Source organism: Propithecus coquereli, unplaced genomic scaffold (assembly GCF_000956105.1).
Source record: "Propithecus coquereli isolate 6110/MARCELLA unplaced genomic scaffold, Pcoq_1.0 Scaffold282, whole genome shotgun sequence".
Lineage (NCBI taxonomy): Eukaryota > Metazoa > Chordata > Mammalia > Primates > Indriidae > Propithecus > Propithecus coquereli.
Window position 1 is genome coordinate 1637120 of NW_012148419.1, and position 21294 is coordinate 1658413.

General features: G+C 39.6%; 1 pseudogene; it reads right to left on the bottom strand.

The window, feature by feature from the left end:
- Positions 1-530: 530 nt before the first annotated feature.
- Positions 531-9794, bottom strand: LOC105813594 (annotated as a pseudogene).
- Between the last annotated feature and the right edge of the window lie 11500 nt (positions 9795-21294).

A 21294-nucleotide genomic window follows, 5' to 3' on the forward strand; every position in this document is an offset into this window, starting at 1 on the left:
ACTGGTACCTGTCTGTGTCCTGTTAGGAACCGGGCTGCACAGCAGGAGGTGAGCAAATGGCGAGCAAGCTGAGTGATTCATCTGTATTTACAGCCGCTCCCATCACTCTCATCACTGCACAGGCTCCTCCTCCTGTCAGATAAGCAGCGGCATTAGAATCTTACAGGAGCACAAACCCTATGAGAAGCTGCGCATGTGAGGGATCTAGGTTGTGGGCTCCTTATGAAAATCTAATGCCTGATGGTCTGAGGTGGAGCCGAGGCGGTGATGCTAGTTCTGGGGAGCAGCTGCAAATACAGATTGTCATTACCAGAGAGGTTTGACTGCACAATAAATATAATGCGCCTGAATCATCCTGAAACCATCCGCCCAGCTCCCCGTCAGTCTGGGGAAAAAATTGTTTTCCACGAAACTGGTCCCTGGTGCCAAAATTTTTGGGGACCGCTGCTACAGGAAATCCAAGTGAAATATGCAATGGGGCTGTATAAAAGGGTTTCTTGCAGGGAAGAAAGATGACACCCTGTATGCACTTACTTTTCTGTCCCTTCTGCCACATCACATTCTTCCCTGCACTTTCTGATGGCCATAATGTTAGGTTGTCTCTATAAACAACTGCATGATAAGGGTGCTGTCTTTATATGAGTCTTCACTCAGTGGATCAGATTCTGGGATGGCCTCATCAAAAGTGGTTTTAGCCAGTGTGCAGGCAAGCTCTGTCTGGGTGATTAAGGATCTCAAAGTAAAGTGCAGAAAAGTTAAGAGCCAGCCCCAGGTAGATTGGGTTGTGGGTTGCATCTCTTTCTTATATCAAATGCCTCTTGGGAAGCTCCTTGGGGATTATCTATCATTTGTTTTTGATAATCACCATGTGCAACAAAGGTATTGGAAGTAATCTCCCTCTATTTTCAGATAAAAGACTTTACTCTCTGGTTTATTTGCATTGGATATTAAATACTTACCCAACATTTTCAGCTGGATCTTAGTTCAGACTCCACTTTCTCCTGACAGTTCTTAATCAGCTGCAACTTCTTATCAGAGGTGGTGGTTGTCTGCTTGATGTTCTAGATAACCCCCAGGTAGACGCACGGCTCCCACAACATTCTTATAGGCAAGAGTGGGCTGTGTTCCTGGTTGGACAGCTCTGCAGCCTGCTAGGAGAGCCTTTATATTGAGGGTAAAATCAATGATAACAAAAAGCTTGAATCCAAAGTGTTGGAAAGTGCTCAAAGCCCACCTTCGAATCACCATGAAGTCCTCACTTACCACCTTTTTCTTTTCCACTTTAATTTGTATTTCTATAAGCACCAAAATTCGTGATAAAGATTTCTTATCCATCAACTCTTAGGATATTAGTGTTGGAAGGAAACATACAACTCATTTAGAGTTTAACCCTTGTGTTTACAGGTGTCCACTGTTTGCCACCTGAAATCTATTTCGCAGGGAGCCATTTGCTGATTGCCTAGCTGGGCCTCCTTCCCGATCCGTCCCTGCTCTTATCGTAAGCGAAGGCCTGTGTTAGTAGCTGGGGTGGGCGCCCTCAACAATTGGGCATGGCACATTTTCATTCTCTCCGACAGGTCTCACTTCTCCCCACCATGAGATGGGTTAACTTCTGGGTTTCTGTGGCCCCAAGTCCCCCTCCTCTTGTCATGTTAGGGACACTAAGTGAGACACAAAGGGCTGCACAGCTGTCAGCTGCTCTGAGTTTGGGGCTTCAGTGGCATTTCAGTGTTTTCCCACTGACTGCACTCCAAATAGATTCTAAGAAGAAGAAAAAAGTTTCTCCGTTATTGAGGGCTTCCTCCTCCTGTCCCATTATTTCTGTTAATAACGGAGCCAAGGGGTACCTGGGGATTTCTGGCCCCATAATTTTATTAGTACCCTCTCCCTAATTCTTTGATGTTGACCTTTGACATTCTCTTGGTCTAATGTACTTTGCAAAATCAGCTTTAAGGCCCCTAAGGTCTGCATCCTCAACTCCATCCTAAATAGAACTTGTGGATATGTCATTGCCTCTTGGAGACGTTTAAGCAGGGGAATGTTTCAAAGTAGGGGGTTTGCTGTCTTTCCTGAAGCCCAATTATCCTTCGAAGCCCCCATTCCTCTAACCTGGATAGAATTAGACGTGCCTCAATCTCATCTTTAGTTTGCATTGTGTCCAGAAGCAAGAGAATCCTGCATCAGAACCTAGCTTCTCTTTTCTTTTACTTCAAGAGACGCTCTTTGTGAATGATGATCTTTGTAGATGATATGTTTAAGTTTGTAGCATAAGGTTAAGGCCTTTCTTAGTTTCCATGTAGACATGGTTTCCTCTTCGAATTATCTTCTTTTAGTTCCTTTGAGTGGGTATGGGAAGAGAAAGGACTTTTTTTTTAAAAGTACTTTTACCACAACCTTTTCTACACTTTCATTTTATAGATGAAGAACTTGAGGGACAGAGAGCTAAAATCATCCAGTCAGATTCACACAACCAGAGAGTAGCAGAGCAGAGGACTGAACCTGGGGCTGCTGTTTCATAGATTAATGCCTTATTTTCCTGTTTTGTTTAAAAACCAATATTGCATTAGTATTTTTTTTAGCATTCCTTTATTTTATAACTATAATTTTATAACCATGAAAATGACATTCAGAACTAGATGCTTTGATTACACATATCACAAATCTGGGGGTAAAAGTGGTCACTGCAAACTTATCAACCTCAGCATTCAATTCTGCCTTTTGATTGTACAGAACCCATATCATTCTGATTCATACAAAATATAATTATCTTAACCACTGCTCGGGATCTTCATCATAAATGTAGGGCAATATATACCTAAAAACTACTGATGTAACATCATCACATGTGACATGCTACACTTGCACCTGTTACCAAACAAGCTGACATCTCAATGAGATCTGGTCAGCATGTGCACCTGAGCCTTCCCCGTCCTCTCAGAGCACACTACACATATGTAATGACAGACCTTTTGTATAATTTTGCATGACAAAAAATTCACAGGGACTAATAGATAATAGCAGTTTTAAATAAATAGCATGCAGAACTACGCTCTTCCTAGTCAATGACACATTTAGGAGACATTAAATGGACATAGAAATGACAAAGCGTTTATACCAAGACCTGCACAAAAATCGGTTACTTGGCAGCACAGGTAGGGATTGGTTGATGCCTATCACTGGAGTATACAGACTCTTCTACTTTCATGCTCCACTCACTGACAGATATCCCTTCCTGGTTTCCTGAGATTCAGGTGAAATGCTCTCCTAATCCTGCCTGGAGAAGGGCCTCCTCCTCCTCCTCCTCAACTGCCTCCCCATCCTTTATCAGTGCCAGTAACTGCAAGAAGCCAGGGGCTGGACCATCTTCTGGCAGATCAAACTGACTGCGAACTGTTCTGTGGACTGCCCCAGCAATAATTTGGTCTAAGCGGGCCTGATTCACAATGTCTCTCTCAATTGCTGCTCTCTGTACCAGCTTCTGTAACAAACGCTCCAGTCTTAGTATGTAAGCAGATAATTTTTCTTCATCCTTCTGGTAAGTGGTTAGATATTTGACTTGCAACTCCCTAGGATTATCTATAACCCCAAATACCTGCTCAAGAGCCTGCAGGCATTCACGGACTGTAATTAAAGGATTGCTGATCTTGAGGACACGAATAACATCAAATGCTGGGCCTCTGAGGCTCTCTAGCAATCGCCTTCTTTTCTCTGCATCTGACACCTGCCATTGCCTTCATCATTTGAGTCGTATGAAACAACCAGGGTCCGAATTCTTCCTCTTCTGGTTCTGGAGGATCCCTGCCCGAGAATACTCTCAGCTTTTTATAGTTCAGGAATTGCAGGACAGGCTGAAGAGCTTCATCCAATGTCTGTGCCAACATTGGGGCCCGAATTTCTGGGATCATGTCCTGGTCTAGGTCAAAAGGGTCATTTTCATACTCTAGAGCTCTGGTCAACTCACTCACTGTCATCCCCTCTCCCTCTAAAAATTCGTTTAATCTGCTTAGAAATTTATTATCTGGGTAAGGGGGCTTAAAGATCACTCTCCAGATACCCCCCTTTCCCGGTATCTCCTTAGGAACCAGAGCGTGAACAGTCTCCTCAGTAAGCCCTACTAAGGCTACATTCCTGTTCTCGGCCCTCCTGAACATCCTCCCAAGCAGTCTGTACTCCCCTAAAGGAGCTAAACCAGCCCGCAGAGCCTCCTCGATTTCTGCCACACTGCAGGTCTGGGGGATGCCGGCAATCAACAGCGCCTTTCGAGGGTTCATATCCATCCCCCTGCACCAATCTTCTAAGAGTCTCAACGTCATGGCGCCCGAAATAATAGATTTTAAGTTCTAATTCGTTCGGGACACAGACGCCCACCGCAATTCAGAGCAATCCTCCGCGGTACCCCAGATGAGTCTCGTAACGTGCCGAGGTCCAGCAGCCGTTATCTAGCGCTCGGTGCCCGCGTCCGTCCCCCGGCGGCCGAGGCGCCAAGGCCGGCTCCACTCGGCTCGGATGGACGCTCTGGGGGCCAAGGCTATCGCTGCCGTGCCGCCTTGTCCCTGCGGGGCTCTCCGCAGCGAGGAGTGAGGGGTGATCAGAGTCGCGAGCGGGGCACGAGGGGACAAGGCTGAGGGGCGCTGAGATCGCCAGGCCCAGAGAGCCGCTCACCTGAAAGGCTGGCCCCTACTCGCGCCAAGGCAACCCCAGCTCGAGTCCCAATTCGACCATTAGCATTTTTTTTTCAAACTGCATTTTTATTTTGAAATATTTGATTTTTCATTTGCAATATGGATTCACTTAGTGGCCTCGCCTCAGAAGTGAATTATTATTTAAATCAAGTTCTTTTTATGGGAAAATGACATTTCTAAATTCAAATAGTCAGTGTCCTCATGAATGTTTGGAACAGCATGTAACCCCTTGCAAAGACTTCAGGATACCGGTTGAACACTGTAAAATTCTTATGTGGAAACAGCAATTCCAGGCATTTCTACTGAAGAGGAAGTCCCTGCACAACAGATAAGGGAATTTAATGGTCACCATATGTCCACTCACAGTCTTAACTTCAGTGTTCAGTTCCATAATTTGGGTCACTCACATTATTTATCTCATCAGTGTGCTCTTTTACTTATGCTCTCCTTATTCCTGCTTTGTTGTAGCACCTACCATCTGTCAGGAGTGGTATTAAATTTGCAAATACTTTTTCGCCAGACTATTTTAAACATTAAATTATGTGAATGCTAATTAATAACAACAAAGACAAAAGTTCCCAGGTTAGGAAACACTTCCTTAATGAATTGCTGTGGGGGTGGGGGAGCCCATCTTCAAACACTTTAGAGTTTCCATGGAAATAATAATAATATTAGCTGCTATTTACTGAGCACTTATTTTGTGCCAGCCATTGCTCTGAATACTTTACAAATATGTTATTTTATTATATCATCACAATGAGCCTATGAGGTATGCATAATTTTCTGGGTGAGGAAATAGAGTTCTAAGAGAGGTTAGGAGTATTCTCAAGGTCTCAGAACTAGAGGGAAGAAGACAGTCTCTTCAATAAATGGGTGCTGGGAAAACTGGATATTCATATGCAGAAGAATGAAACTAGATCCCTATTTATCACCATACACAAAAATCAAATCAAAATGGATAAAAGACTTAAACCTAAGACCTGAAACTATGAAACTACTAGAAGAAAATATTGGGGATATATTCCAGGACATTGGTCTGGGCAAAGATTTCTTGAGTAATACCTCAAAAGCACAGGGATCCGAAGCAAAAATGGACAAATGGGATCACATCAAGCTAAAAAGCTTCTGCACAACAAAGGAAACAATCAACAAAGTGAAGAGACAATCCATGGAATGGGAGAAAATATTTGTAAACTGCCCATCTGACAAGGAATTAATAACTATAATATATAAGGAGCTCAAACAACTAAATAGGAAAAATCAAATTATCTGATTAAAAAATGGGCAAAAGATCTCAATAGACATTTCTCAAAAGAAGACATACGAATGGCCAACAGATACATGAAAAAATGCTTAACATCATTAGTTATCAGAGAAGTGCAAATCAAAACTACAAGGAGATATCATCTCACCCCAGTTACAATGGCTTTTATCCAAAAGACAGATAATAACTAATGATGGTGAGGATGTAAAGAAAGGGGAGCCTTCACACACTGTTGATGGGAATGTAAATTGGTGCAACCACTTTGGAGAACAGTATGGAGATTTCTCAAAAAACTAAAAATAAAGCTACCTTATGACCCAGCAATCCCACTGCTTGGTATACATCTAAAAGAAAGAAAATCAGTATATCAAAAAGATTTCTGCACTCCCATGTTTATTTTAGCACTATTCACAATAGGCAAGATTTGGAATCAACAAAGGTGTCCATTGACAGATGAATGGATAAAGAAAATGTGGTACTCATACACAATGGAATACTATACAGCCATAAAAAGGATGAAATCCTATCATTTACAACAATATGGATAGAACTGGAGAACATGTGAAGTGGGATAAGCCAAGCACAAAAAGACAAATATTCTCACTCATATGTCAGAGATATCAACTAAAAGAATTGATCTCATGGAGATAGATAGTGGTTATCAGAGGCTGGGAAGGGTAGCAGCGAGGGGGAGAATAAAGTGGGGATGGTTAATGGGAACAAAAATATATTCGATAGCACAACAGGGTGACTATAGTCAACAATATGTTATCATATATTTTTAAATAACTAAAAGAATGAAATTATTATTAATAACAGAATGTTCCTAACACATAGAAATGATTAACACTGGAGGTGATGTATACCCAATTACTCTTATTTGATTATTACACATTGTATGCCTGTATCAAAACATCACATGTACCCACCCCACAAATATGTACAACTATTATGTACTCATAATAATTAAAAACAAAAAATTCAAAAAATAAAGGATGATAAATGTTTGAGATGATGGCTATCCCAATTACCCTGATTTGATTGTTACACTTCATATGCTTGTATCAAAATTTCACATGTATCCCATAAATATGTACAACTATTATGTACTCATAATAATTAAAAACAAAAAATTCAAAAAATAAAGGATGATAAATGTTTGAGATGATGGCTATCCCAATTACCCTGATTTGATTGTTACACTTCATATGCTTGTATCAAAATTTCACATGTACTTTATAAATATATATAGCTATTATGTATCCATAAAAATTAAAAACTAAAAACAATAAAATTAAAGTAACTGGAAGAAAATGAGGAAAAAAAATCTCACTTCCTAAGAAGTCAGGAGAAGTAAGAGAGTGCTCTACATGGACTGCAAGAAAATGAAGAAATAAGTGTGTGAATCAGATTACTTTTATGTATACAATGTGCGCATCAAGATTTCCCCACATATATCATAACAGCTTTGTGCCTTAATTGCGTGCCTGAGTATTACGTGATACATAACCCAGTATGGACAAGGGTAATGAAGAGAAGGCAAAGCCCATTCTTTTGACAACAGTACAGAAAATGAGCACTTGCGTAGCCCTAGGGAGGCTTCGGCTAAGGGATATCCTGGACCAGTTTCATCAAAGACACAAGGCTCCAATTCACTAATAATTTTCTCTTTCTCACTGTGTGTTCCCTAGGCCCGGACTACCATATCAAACAAAAAACTCTAGAGCCAGGTAAATCTCTAAAATCCTGAAGACTCCACTAAAGTGTACCAAATAAGACAAATGTTATTTGTACATGCATCCCAGAATGAGTTTTCTTTCTTCACAAAATTAAATTTAGGAGAGAGTTTTCTGCTTTCCTAAGAGACCACAAAAATCAGATTACTTTTTCTTCAAGTAGCTCTCATGCTCAGCCCTCGTGAATCCTGATAAGCTGCAAGCCTACACTACAGAAACGAAAACATTCATCTTTTAAAATTGTTTGGGAAATAATAGAAAATAAGGACTCATGGAATTCAAATACTTTCCCCAGTTTTAGGGATCAGTTAATGAAACTAAGTTGGGTGATAGCAGTAAGAATGGGTTTGGAATGAGAAGTTAGTGCAACGCTGACCAAGTCCAGTTAGAGACAAAAACTCCCACTTGTTTGAGTAAGGAAACCAAGAGAGTCATGGATGTGCTATTCATTTGTGCACAAAGTGGGGAGAAAGGCCATTTTAAACTCTTCTTAAGGCTTAACAAAGACACCTAGCAAACATTTAATTGCGTTTTTAAAAGTAGAGATGTCAGGTTTTTTTTTTTTGTGACAGAGTCTCACTCTGTTGCCCTGGCTAGAGTGAGTGCCTTGGCGTCAGCCTCGCTCACAGCAACCTCAAACTCCTGGGCTCAAGCAAACCTACTGCCTCAGCCTCCCGAGTAGCTGGGACTACAGGCATGTGCCACCATGCCCGGCTAATTTTTTCTATATATTTTTAGTTGTCCGATTAATTTCTTTCTATTTTTTTAGTAGAGACGGGGTCTCGCTCTTGCTCAGGCTGGTCTTGAACTCCTGAGCTCAAACAATCCGCCCACCTCGGCCTCCCAGAGTGCTGGGATTACAGGCGTGAGCCACTGCGCCCAGCCCAAGATGTCAGTTTTAATACAATTATTAGGGAAACAAATTATTAAGTAACCAATTAGAATTGCAGACTGCTGGAGGTTGTAGGAAATTTTTCAGAGGACATTAGCAGCAATCTCTTCCCAAGTCCGGTGGTCTTTTAAAGGCTCCTTTGTACAACTATCTTCCAAACAGAGTTTTTAATAACAGGAGACAGAATGGGATTGTACATTTTTACAAGTGTCTCCAAACTGCATGGAAAATTAAGACCTGTACTTTTGTGAACATCCTCGAGTCACCCCTTTATCAGAAATACCTTTATGTTGTTGAGCGTCTGCTTCTCTGTAAGGGAGGGAGGAACACCTCCTTCTCCTCCTTTGTCTTTCTGGGGTTTCTCAGTGGCAGTTGAAGAGAAAGAGGCAGGCCCGAGAAGCCTAAAACTTACTAAAAATGCATGTGTATTAAAACCTTTGATGGCAAGTGATAGAGACCAAACTGAGAAAGATTAATGGGGGGAAGGAATTTATTATAAGGAATGAGGTCGTCTCACAGAACTCAAGGCAGAGATGCAGCAGGACCTCAGCAATCAACTGCAACCAGGGCCGCAGAGCACTGCTGGGAAATCAAAGCACTCTCCATCCTGGGTCTCTGCTTCCTTGCAAGTCTCCTCCATTCTTCAATACCCGCATGCTGCCTTTCTCTATTTTCCAGGCCATAGGGCAGAAAATATTCACCATCAGCAGCTCCTTCCTTAGGTTATATCTTCTCTACTCAAATGAGTTCAAATCTTTAGTCCCAATTCCAAATCTCAAGTGGAAGAATCTCATTGGCCAGCTCCATCTCCAAGAATGGGAGAAGAGCGTCACAGTTTAGGAAGAATAATCTTCATAGGGATTGGGGAGGTGAGCTCCAAATTCCCAGAATGTGGAGAAAGAGTGCAGTTCCCGGGAAGCTGGAGGACCGGGTGCACATGGTATTCTACGGATGCCTCTCCGGTTCATAAGCATGTTCTCAGAAAAAATGATTCTACCTCAGGTGATAGCATTTATACCTTTCACAGGTAAAAGCACCACCCCATTCCATCAGAAATACAATGCACTCTGTATCAATATATTTCAGGCTTATTATCAGTCCTTACTTGTGATGGTTGGTATTTTCAAGGCAGCTCCATTGACAGCCCCAATCAAATGCATTTGTGTTCCCATTTCCACTGATTCATTTGGAAGAAACAAGCTCACATGCTTATGTGTCATTCTGACCCACATGAACTCTCTGCTAAAAATTAAAAGGGTACTTTCAAGCTAATAAGCTCTGAGAAGCAATGACATCTTGTTTTACAGGAATTAACAAACGGAGTGTAACAAAGGAAAAAGAGGCATTTTTCAATTTACCAAGGTTTGAGCATGTATGTTTAATTTTTACCAGAGTGATCTGTTTTCTTCTACCTAGTTTATTATAGTAATCTAGTCTCTTAATTTCAAAGATATAAAATAAAAGTTTAGGAAACATGCAGTAAAAAGTTGCTGTTGCTTATCTTCTCCATAGCTGGGAGAATTTAGAATTTCTACCTGAATATAAAGAATTAGAGAAATTTTGATTGCCCAAGTAAATACCCATTCATTCATTCATTCAATCAACAAATATCTGTTAAGTTCTTGCTATTGCTTGGTGTTTGGCATACAGGGATCAACAAAATAGACAAATTCCCTGTCCTTCCAGAGATTACATTGTAGTAGGAGAGATGGCCAACAAATAAATAATTACATAAAATTGTGTCAAGTGGTGATAAGCAGTATAAAGGAAATTATTAATAAAAACAGTATAAAGGGAGAGAATGAAGAGGGTGCTAGTTTAAGTAAAGTGAATGATCAACAAAGCGTCTTTGAAAAGGTGATTATGTGAGTAAAAATCTAAATGAAATGAGGGAGAGCACACCATACTAATATTTGGGAGATAATGGGTATTGAAGCTCTGAATTTTGGCTGATTCTCAATAGGCTCCAATAAGCTTTTTAAAGTCTTCAGGTAAATCTTCCTATGGGACAACCAGTTCAGGCAGTGAGTACACTGGTTCCTGTGCCCTCCCTCGCCCTGCCACCGCAGGCTCTGGTTCTGCTCCGTGATTATTCTCTTGCTCCTCTGTGGCCACAAAACACTCTGCTAAGTGCCTCAGTTCTTTAGACTTTTTGGAGAATGCCACACTATTTCAGCCAACCTTAGATGGCTACCCTGAGAGTGGCTGGGGTAGAGTGGGAGGGGAATGTATACGTGTGTCCAGGGACTTATTCTTATCCCCGTATCTCCATGAGCTGCCCAGACAGGTCCACGAGTAAGCATGCAGTCTAAGTCAGGGTGTACTTGTATACAGGCCACTTCAAAACAAGTCCCCAAGGTGAACTCCACCCCTATCCCACCCTCAAACATACACACAGGAGAATGCTGCTCCCAAAGCCCCCAAATGGAAATTCAGGCACCCACACAGGCTGGCTTCATGTAGTTACAGCTCATTTATTTCTCACTAGTTAGCCTTCCCTACTGAATTTACTGTTCTCATTTTGTTGTAGGCTGGATTCCCAGGAGCAGACTCTAAGGCTAAGTTAGTGTGCATGATGTTCATTACGGAGTGCCTTGGAATCAGGACCTCTGGAAGGCAAGGGACGGAAGCAGGGGAGGGGAGGGGGAGAAGTCGAGCTGTGATGCCGTCCCAAGGACAGCCTTGGCTCACTCCACAAAGAGCTCCTAGAGCTGGAGTGGCCCTTCACAGTGGTCCCAAGTTGGGCCAAGATGACTAGACCTTTATGGTCCCACACCGATTAATGAGGAAGCCCAGGCCATAGAGAAAGGCCACATGTACCTATTCTAGCCAATAGACCCAGCTGAGGTCCCAGCCAACGGCACGCATCCACCTGCACACATGTGGATGAGGACACGGTGAGTGATCCAGCCCCAGGCACAGTCTGACTGCAGCCACACAAAGACTGGGCTTAGCCAAGTCCAGTCAGCCCCTGGAACCATGAGAGAGAACAATAATAAATAGGCTGTTCTCTGCTACTAAGTTGAGGTGGTTTGTTACACAGCTATAGATAACCAGAACACCGAAGAATCCTCCTGAGGGGCTGAGGTAGATTTATCTCATCATTTTCTATTCAGAAGCACTGAATTGTCTTCAGATCTAACCAGCATCCCAAAGTTCCCTTCACAATTTCTCCTATGGGACTTTTACATCCTTTGAAATAAGATCATAAGATCTGCCTTGAACATCCCTGAGGTAGATGTTAATTTTCTTGTGGTGGGTGACATACATATTATGACCCTGAGGACACTAAAATCATGACTTATTTTCTGTTGAGCACACCTACCACTACACTACAGAGCTAGGTAGTTGTACAGTGGGATATCGTAGTTGACTACTTTGCCTCTTATCTGTTCACATTTACTAGTTCATTCCGAAACTCTGCTATAATAAGTAAAAAGCCAATTACTTTCAAGAAAAATAAGTCAATTAATAGTAAAAATAAATATTGTTCTCTAATATTTTGGAAGTTTTCTAATGCTAATGTTTCCTATGTGGTTTAATTTTACAAGCTGATTGTGAGGGCAATCAGTATTGGGAGGGGTTTGAATTTTAGCGAAGCATTGTGCTAGACACTGAATATATTTAAGGAATTGATACAATTCAGTGAGCCTGAAGTGAGAAAACAAAGGCAAGTGTGGCTGGTTATGAGGTTGCCCAAGAAGGAAGAGGTCAGGTCATGCAGGGCTGTTTTAAAGATGTTAAATTTTATACTAAATAAAGGGGAAGCCATTGAAGGATTTAAACAAAATAACATGTTCTAATTTACATTTGTTAAATAATGCTGTTTCTGCTGTGTGGAATGCAGAAAGGAGACAAGTTAGGAGACTATGAAAGTCATCCCAGGGAAAATGATAGATAAGAATCAGGAGAATTTAATGATGGATTAGGTAGGAAAGGTAAAAAAATAAAATTATTGATTTCCAGGTTCTGAGGTAAGAAGCTGGAAGGAAAGACAGGAAGAGAAGTGGAATCGGAGGGAAGGAAAAGATCAAAAGTTGTTTTAATCATGTTCAAACTCAGATGTCTCCATGAATGAAAATATCAGGAAAGACTAGTTGGATAGAGCCCTCTGGAATCCCAAAGAGAGGAGTGGGATGGAGGCAAGAAAAGAGTGCAATCTAAGTTGCAAATATGCTCATGCATTTTAGTTGTTTAATCAAATGCTTATTTCTTTTAGTATTTTCAAAGATTATTGCAGAAATGAAGGGGCTGATGCTTATTTGTAAGATTGCTGTGAAATGTCTGCCATCTGGTGGACAATCATGAGAATGCTATAAATCTATCGCATCCAGTGGAATGGAAACATTACTGCCAAGTTGAGAAACGCAAATCTTTTTAATATCATTGTCTTACTAGCAAACATTTATATCTTTATCAATATTTCTCATTAGGGAAAACTTCTTGCCATGTTTACACCTAAATCATATCCAAGTATGCAGAATTTAAAAGATTTATCAAAGGACTTTTTAGTTTGTATTAAAATCAAATGTAATTTTTTAAAAATAAATATAATTCCCAAAACTGGATTTTTGAGAAACTACATCCAGGGAAGATGTAGTGTTATGGATCTTTAACGGAAAATAAGTTCATATTTCTTTTTTTCCCCAGAAACAGCCAGTGAACTGGAGCTGCTTTCCATAGGCTCATGAGAGGCAATTGTGAGCACCTCTTTCCAACTCTACATTCATTCATTGATGTCAGGTTAGTGGCTCAAAATTGGTTATGGTGGGAGTATTTATATTACAGATTATATTACAAATCAGAGCTACTCCCTCCCAAGAAGGCTGGCTTACCAGCATATATGCCTATATCTTTTTTCTTTCTTGATTCCTCCAATTTAAAAAAAAAGTTATTTTGCATGGAACACTTGCTAAAAAGTCCAATTTATTTTATTTCAACACACACACATTTCCAAATGTTGGAAACCATGAAATCTTTTAGGAAATGCTATTTGAGTTTTACATTTTTCCTTTCTTTCAGTTGGAGGAGCCCAGGGTGAATTTTTAGGTTATTCATTACTAAAACTGTTATATAAAAGAGTAAGATATCTTGTTATTGTTGGGGCTGAAGTAGAATTGTTACCAATCCTGGCATTCAGATTTCTGGTAATAATGACTGTCAGCTCACCGGCACTATAAATGACTTATATAGCTCCAAAACTGGGACCAGAAATCTAAAAGCTCTATATAAACATCAATGGAGGAAAGTGTGCTGGTCTACCTGGTCTATGTGTAGAGATTTAAGAGGTATAAGTTCTTATTCTATTTGTCTGGTTACTAAGAAATAGTCCCGCTGATGTTTTTTGTTTTTGTTTTTTCTTTTCCTTTTCTGCTTGTCCTTCTATATTCGTTGATGTTTTTTGAAGACAGTGGGATCAGCTCAACTTTGCATCTAGTTACATTGTCTTAAAGGGACCTGAGCTATAAATGTGAGAGAATTTATTTTTCAAAATCCAAGTCTCTTATTAATATATAAAGACAAGTCTTAGATCTAAAGCTACTGGATCAGGGTGTTTCTGTTCAGTTCTCCACCATGCCAATTCTAAAATAAGACCTTAACGGTTTGCTATGGTTTGAATGTGTCCCCCAAACATTCATGTGTTGGAAACTTGATCCCCAATGAAGCAGTGTTGAGAGGTTAGGACCTTTGGGAGGTGATCAGGTCATGAGGGTTCTGTCCTCATGAATGGATTAATCCATTCATAAATTAATGGATTAAGGGGTTACCAAGAGAGTTGGTTAATTATCATGAGAGTGGTTCCATAAACTCTCAGGTCAAAGAAGATGCCTCTCTGTTTTCTGAAACAGGAATGAATAGGCCTGTTTTGTGTCAGCTGAAGTACAATATGGCACAGAAATTTCTTTCAGTGGAGGAACTTACAGGTCCTTCGGTAGCCTTCCGTGGTAAGAGGTGATGGTATTCTATAATTGGTGCAAGTGGAGTGAGAGGTGAATGGGGATGCTAACAGAAAGGGGATTCAGGTTAGATCACATTAGGAGGGACAGGAAACAGCAATATTGGACATTAAGGGTGAAAATTGGAAAAGTTTTACTAATGTACATTCACAGGTAGATCAAACTGTCACTTCCTTGAGACAGCCATTTTTGTATCTCCTACAGCTAGCATAAAAGCTCAAAAGATATTTGTTAACTTTTTACAAAGCAAGTGCTTAGATGATATTTGCATAAAAAGGGAAATTTATTTTAAAGGTTATAGAGGTAAAAATGAATGCAATTATTTATTTAATGCCTGTCTTCCCCAGGAGACTACAAATTCCATGAGGTCAGGAATCATCTCTATCTTATAAATACTGTATCCTCAGCGCCTGGCATATAATAGGTAATTCATAAATATTTGTTGAATGAACAAATAGAATATAGATATTAGGTGTGATATATAGATAATGGATCTAATAAGGATCCATTTAAATTTGTTTTACAGGTATACTGGCCTCCCCAGAATGCCATCGTGTTTTTTATAGGTGGTTACATGAAGGTGATTAGGAGGCACTGTTTGACCACCTCAGGATGAACAGTATATGGACTGAACATTTGTGTCCCCCTCAAATTTATATGTTGAAGTCCTAACCCCCAATGTGATAGTATTTGGAGATGGGCCCTTTAGGAGTTAATTAGGGTTAGATGGTAGACCTTCATGATGGGATTAGTGCACCTAAAAGAAGAGGTATCAGAGAGCTTGCTCTCTCTCTCTATGTTTGAACAAAGAAGAAATCACGTGAGCACACATGTAAGGGAGAAGGCAGCCTTCTTCAACCCAAGAGGAGAGTCCTCACTAGAAACTGATCATGCAGGCACTCTGCTCTCAGACTTCTTGCCTCCAGAACTGTAAGAAAATAAATTTCTGTTGTTTAAGCAGTTCAGTCTATGGTATTTTGTTATGGCAGTCTAAGCAGACTAATACATACAGTCTTCTCATTTTGTAAGAGTCTGGATTTAATATAGTAAGAAAATTTTCCTGGTTTCCGGGATTCTTGTCAGACACTGGCAGAGGGAAGAACCATTCACTTGCACTGTTTTGGGGGCTACACTTACTACTCTCCTTTAGGGAATACAAGGCATGTGGTTCTGCTGAGTTAGTCGTCATTATACTTCCCTCTCTTTTCCTTTCACAGAGTGAAGAAGCCTGAAATAAAGGTGGAAGAATGTCTTAGACAAGGTAATGTGGCTTTACTTGTAAATAATTTCTTCCCTTCTTAATAACCAAATGTTTCTTAAATAGGTTATAGTCAAAGTTAATAATCGTCTTGGTCAACATCCCCCATCATCTGAACTTTGAAGTTCTAGTTAACCTCATCTCCTTCAATTTCCTTTCATGCTGTTAGCAAACAGGTCTCCTTTGTGTGACATGATCACACCATGCTTTTGCTTTTTGTCGTGTCTGACAAACCTTCAGAACTTTTTGGCTTATAAAAATCCTACCAGTCCTTAAAGCTCTACCTCATGTCTGAGACTTTCCATGACACTTGATAATTCTTTCAAACTAAACAACTGACATATCTTTGCTGTACAAGATGTTATCCACACAACCCCAGGCATAAAGGGATTAACAGCAGTGTCCTCAACTACTGCATGAGGGAAGTTTAATGGTGTTACACAAGTGTCACAGACCTTTTCTTATGTGGGATCCATGTTCAGTTTGGACTCCATGCAGGAAAACCCTTCCTACCAGAAGAAACTCTGTTCATCATCACAGCTCAATGGTCAGAGAACAGATGATCAATTCTACAAGGAGAGTGCAAACCCAGAACACCTAGGTTAGAGAAATGGAGCTGCAGAATTATCCAGTCATTCTCAGATTCGGCAAGTGAAGACTTAGATACTTCTACAGCGGGAATGATACAGTTTATTCCTCAGGGTTTTCTTTTTTAATATGTATAGTAAATGAGAGGAAAATCATTTTGGGAAATGCAAAAGAGGAGACAGGAATTTACATGTATTAGGCATTCACTGAGTGCCAGGCAGTGCATGTAAAGCATGTAGCACAGGTGTGTCTTTCCTGTTAACGAATGTCTGCTCGTTGCCTTCTGTTTTGGAGCATTCGACTGCTTTGTGACCCTCCACCACTGTTCTTCCTCTGTCTTTCCTTATGTATAGGAAGAGCTCCACACTTTGATGTTCAGACTTGTTCTTAAGGGCATTCTTTGCTGTTTGTCTAAATTTAAAGTAATTTCAAAGGACTTTACCTAGCTTTATTTTTGTTTTTAATGACTTCACTATAGCTACATTTTGAAACTATTATAATTGCTCTTTTTAGGAGTGATTTTTCAATTAAATGTATTTTGTGGCTTAATATCTCTCTCAGTCTTAGATAAGGGATAGTAATTGTCAAACCAATGGAGAAAGTAGCTTCCCCTAGAAAAAGAGCCACTGAGCACAAGCCCTTCCTAAGACAGATCTCCTAAGCGGGTACTAAATGAATCCCTCTCACAAAAATAATGGTGATCTAGCATCTCTTGTATTATCCTGGATAGAGCTGGAGCCCATTCTACTAAGTGAAGTATCCCAAGAATGGAAAAACAAGCACCACATGTACTCACCATCAAATTGGTTTTAACTGACCAGCGCTTAAGTGCACATATAGTAATAACATTCATTGGGTGTCGGGCAGATGGGAGGGTGGAGGGGGGATGGGCATGTATATAGCCGTCTACATACCCACACCTAATGGGTGCCTTGTCCACCATCTGGAGGATGGACACGCTTGAAGCTCTGACTTGGGTGGGGCAAAAGTAATATATGTAACCTAAACATTTGTACCCCCGTAATATGCTGAAATAAAAAAAAAATTTTAAAAAGAGAGTATCAATAAGACAATATAAAAAAAAAATAAATAAAAATAAATGAATCCCTGGATACAATCATATGGTAAATACCAATTGTCTGTGCTAACAGGCACTATTTCCTTTTCAGTCTGTGAAAAGGAATAGGGAAGAAGACAAGTAAATACTTCAGCAGTATAGAGTAAAAAAAGAAAGACTTTGAAACCATAAAGAACCTGGGTTCAAATGTCATTACATTGCTCCTTGTTTGACCTTAGGAAAATTACTTAACATCTTTGCATCTTGACTTCTCTTATGAAAATCTGGACAATAATACCTAAGAGCTGATGTGACGGTTAATTGACAAAAAATATAAAATTTAGCATAATAACTGACACATACAATCACTCAATAAATATAATAGATACCACTTTTTAAGAGCTACCTTTGTGATATATGGACCACAGAAAAGCTATAGAACCCTGCTAAATTTGTCCAGAAAGAAACTCTACAGGGAATTAAAATTTAAAGGGGGAAAAACTGCATTTTTCCTCCATTACATTTACATTGCAAAGAGACAATATAAAGCCAGTGTGGCTATAACCACAATCTTCTAATATCTGCAAGGTTCCATGCTATAAAATTTTTAAGTAATTCTCCCTTGAGTATAGCCACTTATATGCCTAACAGGGAGAGAACTGAACTCATCATCTTGCCTCACATAAACTGTTCCTTTTTCTGACTTCCTCATTGCTTTTAATAGCATTGCCATTCTCCCAGTAATTCATGCCTGAAACTGTGATCATTTTTGACAAGAACTTTTTACCACCGCCTACTGATCTTAGTTCCTCATTGTACTTGAAATCTATCTCCACCCATCTCCGTTTCTATGCACCACCCTAGTTCAGGCCTCCAACCTGCTTTTCTTGCCTAAGTTTCTTTTCCCCGCCAAATTCTTCCTCCTATATAGTTGCCAAATAAACCTTATACAAACTCTGATATTGAGTCTGTTTCACTCCTTTACCTCTGCCGTTGCTCATCCCCAGTAACTCCCAGTTGCTTATCAAATAAACGTCAGATATTCAACACCTTTCATGACATGACACGGCAGTGCCTTTCTGGCCTGTCTTTAATTACTTTACTATGTGCATCCTCCTTGCCTTACAACAAGAAATCCCTCTATTTTTTTTTACCTCCATAAATGTGTTATTTCTTTTGTTTTTTTTTTTAAGAGACTGTCACCCAGGCTGGAGTGCAGTGGCATGATCATAGCTCACCATAACCTCAGACTCCCGGCCTCAAGTGATCATCCCACCTCAGCTTCCCAAAGCACTGGGTTTATAGGTGTGAGTCACTGCACCCAGCCTAAATCTATTATTATTTCTTTTTTTTTTTTTTAAACTTTTTTTTTTTTTGAGACAGAGTCTCACTCTGTTGCCCGGGCTAGAGTGAGTGCCGTGGCGTCAGCCTAGCTCACAGCAACCTCAAACTCCTGGGCTCAAGCGATCCTGCTGCCTCAGCCTCCCGAGTAGCTGGGACTACAGGCATGTGCCACCATGCCCGCCTAATTTTTTCTATATATTTTTAGTTGTCCAGATAATTTCTTTCTATTTTTTTTTTTAGTAGAGACGGGGTCTTGCTCTTGCTCAGGCTGGTCTCGAACTCCTGAGCTCAAACAATCCGCCCGCCTCGGCCTCCCAGAGTGCCAGGATTACAGGCGTGAGCCACCACACCCGGCCTGTTATTATTTCTTATGCTTTGAAAAACTTACACTCATATTACCTGTCCAAATGCTTTCCCCCTAAAAGGCCAAAAACAACTGTCATCTCTCTAGAAAATGGCATAGTAGATCTATAGAAAATGTCTTTTGGATAAATATATAATGTATGAATGAAAGAATAATGAATGAAATAAAATTCTGCCCTGAAGGGTTTGTGTTGTAACAATAGCCAGAATTAAAATAGAGTCATTAGAAGATTAGTGTGAGGTTTGATTAGGTAGATACGAAGACAGGAAAAGAATCTTTACTTCGGCAAGAAGAATGAATAGTTACAGTTGGGGAACTGAGCTAGAACCAAGAACACAGAATATTATTGGACATGATATCAGCAAGCAGAAAAGGTCAAGGAGAGAGTAGTTAGGCCAGGATTGGTTACAACAGCACAGACTCTTCTCAGAGGGACAAAGTGTGTGAAAAGTGTATCGCTGCTACTTAGGTTTTCTCTTGACCAGTGGTTCTCAAAATATGGGCTGCAGACCTCAGGGAGTCCTCAAGACCCTTTTAAATATATTCAAGGTCAAAACTATTTTTACAATAATACTAAGATATTATTTGCCTTTCTCACTGTGTTGACATTTGCACTATGAAACAAAAGCAATGGTGGGTAAAATTGCTGGTGCTTTAGCAGAAATTAAGGCAGCGGTACTAAACAGCACTAGTAGTCATTGTACTCTTCACTGCTGTGTACTCATAGGAAAAAAAAAGTTTCATTTAAGAATATTCTTTTTTTGAAACAGGGTCTTGTTTTGTTCCTCCTGGGCTCAAGCTAATCTCCTGCCTCAGCCTCCCGAGTAGATGGGACAACAGGCACATGCCATCACACCCTACTAATTTTTCCATTTTTTGTAGAGACAGGGTTTTACTATGTTGCTCAGGCTGGGCTTGAACTCCTGACTTCAAGTGATCTGCTTGCCTATGCCTTCCAAAGTCCCAGGATTACAGGTGTGAGCCACTGTGCTGGCCAAGAATATGCTTAATAAAATAGTAAGAATTATTAATTTTATTACATCTTAACCCTTGTTTATGTCTTTTAAAACTTCTGTGAGACAAAATGCATAATATATTCCTGTTACATACCAAACTTCAAAGGTTACCTCAAGGAAAAGGATTTTTGTGAGCTGAACAGCCCTCACATGGAAAACCATTTTTACTTTAAAGAATGACAGACAGATAAACTATAGTTATTCAGACCTAAGTATGTGGCAGACATTTTCTCAAATGTGAGTGAAGTGAACCTGTCACATCAAGGAAAACAACTTTTAGCATTTAATGCCAATGATAAAATTTGAGCTTTCAAGCAAAATTTAGAATTTTTGAAAACTTGTATTCACCCCGTGAATTTGACAACTTTTAAGTTATTGAAAACTTTTCTGATTAGATCAGTGGTGACAATAATGAATGTGATTTTTTGATATCTCAAAATGAATGTGCATTTGGAAGATATGCACAACTCAATGAACCACTATTTTCCAAATAACTATATGCATGATGTTACAAAATAATACATGGGTAAAAGGTCCATTCAAAGTTCAAGATATACCAATGCATTTTAACATAACAATGTACAAAATGTACATTCATATGGTTTCAGATTCCATGTTGCTACTAATCTTTAAGAAATTAACACTTGTACAGTTTGGGTGGTATAATATCAAAGAAGAATATTTACAGTAACCTTTTATAAAAAACTATCAAAATACTCCTTCCTTTTTCAATTATATATGTGTGTGAGGCTGGAATTTTTTTATTTATTTCAATCAAAACAATATATCACAACAGATTGAGTACAGAAATAGATATGAGAACCAAGCTGCTTTCTATTGAACCAGACATTAAAGAGATTTGCAAAAATGTAAAAATAATATCACTCTTCTTATTAAAATATTTTGGACAATACAATTAATTTTCACGAAATATGTATAATTCATGTTAAAGTGTAATGACTTTATTATTATTATTTTTATAAGAATTAATAAATTTTAAAAATTTTCTTAGTTTTAATTTCTGATATGGTAAATATTAACAAATATAATCCACATAAACAAAAGATGTTTGGAATCCTCCACAATTTGTAAGAGTGTAAATGGGTCCTGAGTCTGTCAGAAGACAGACTGGGGCC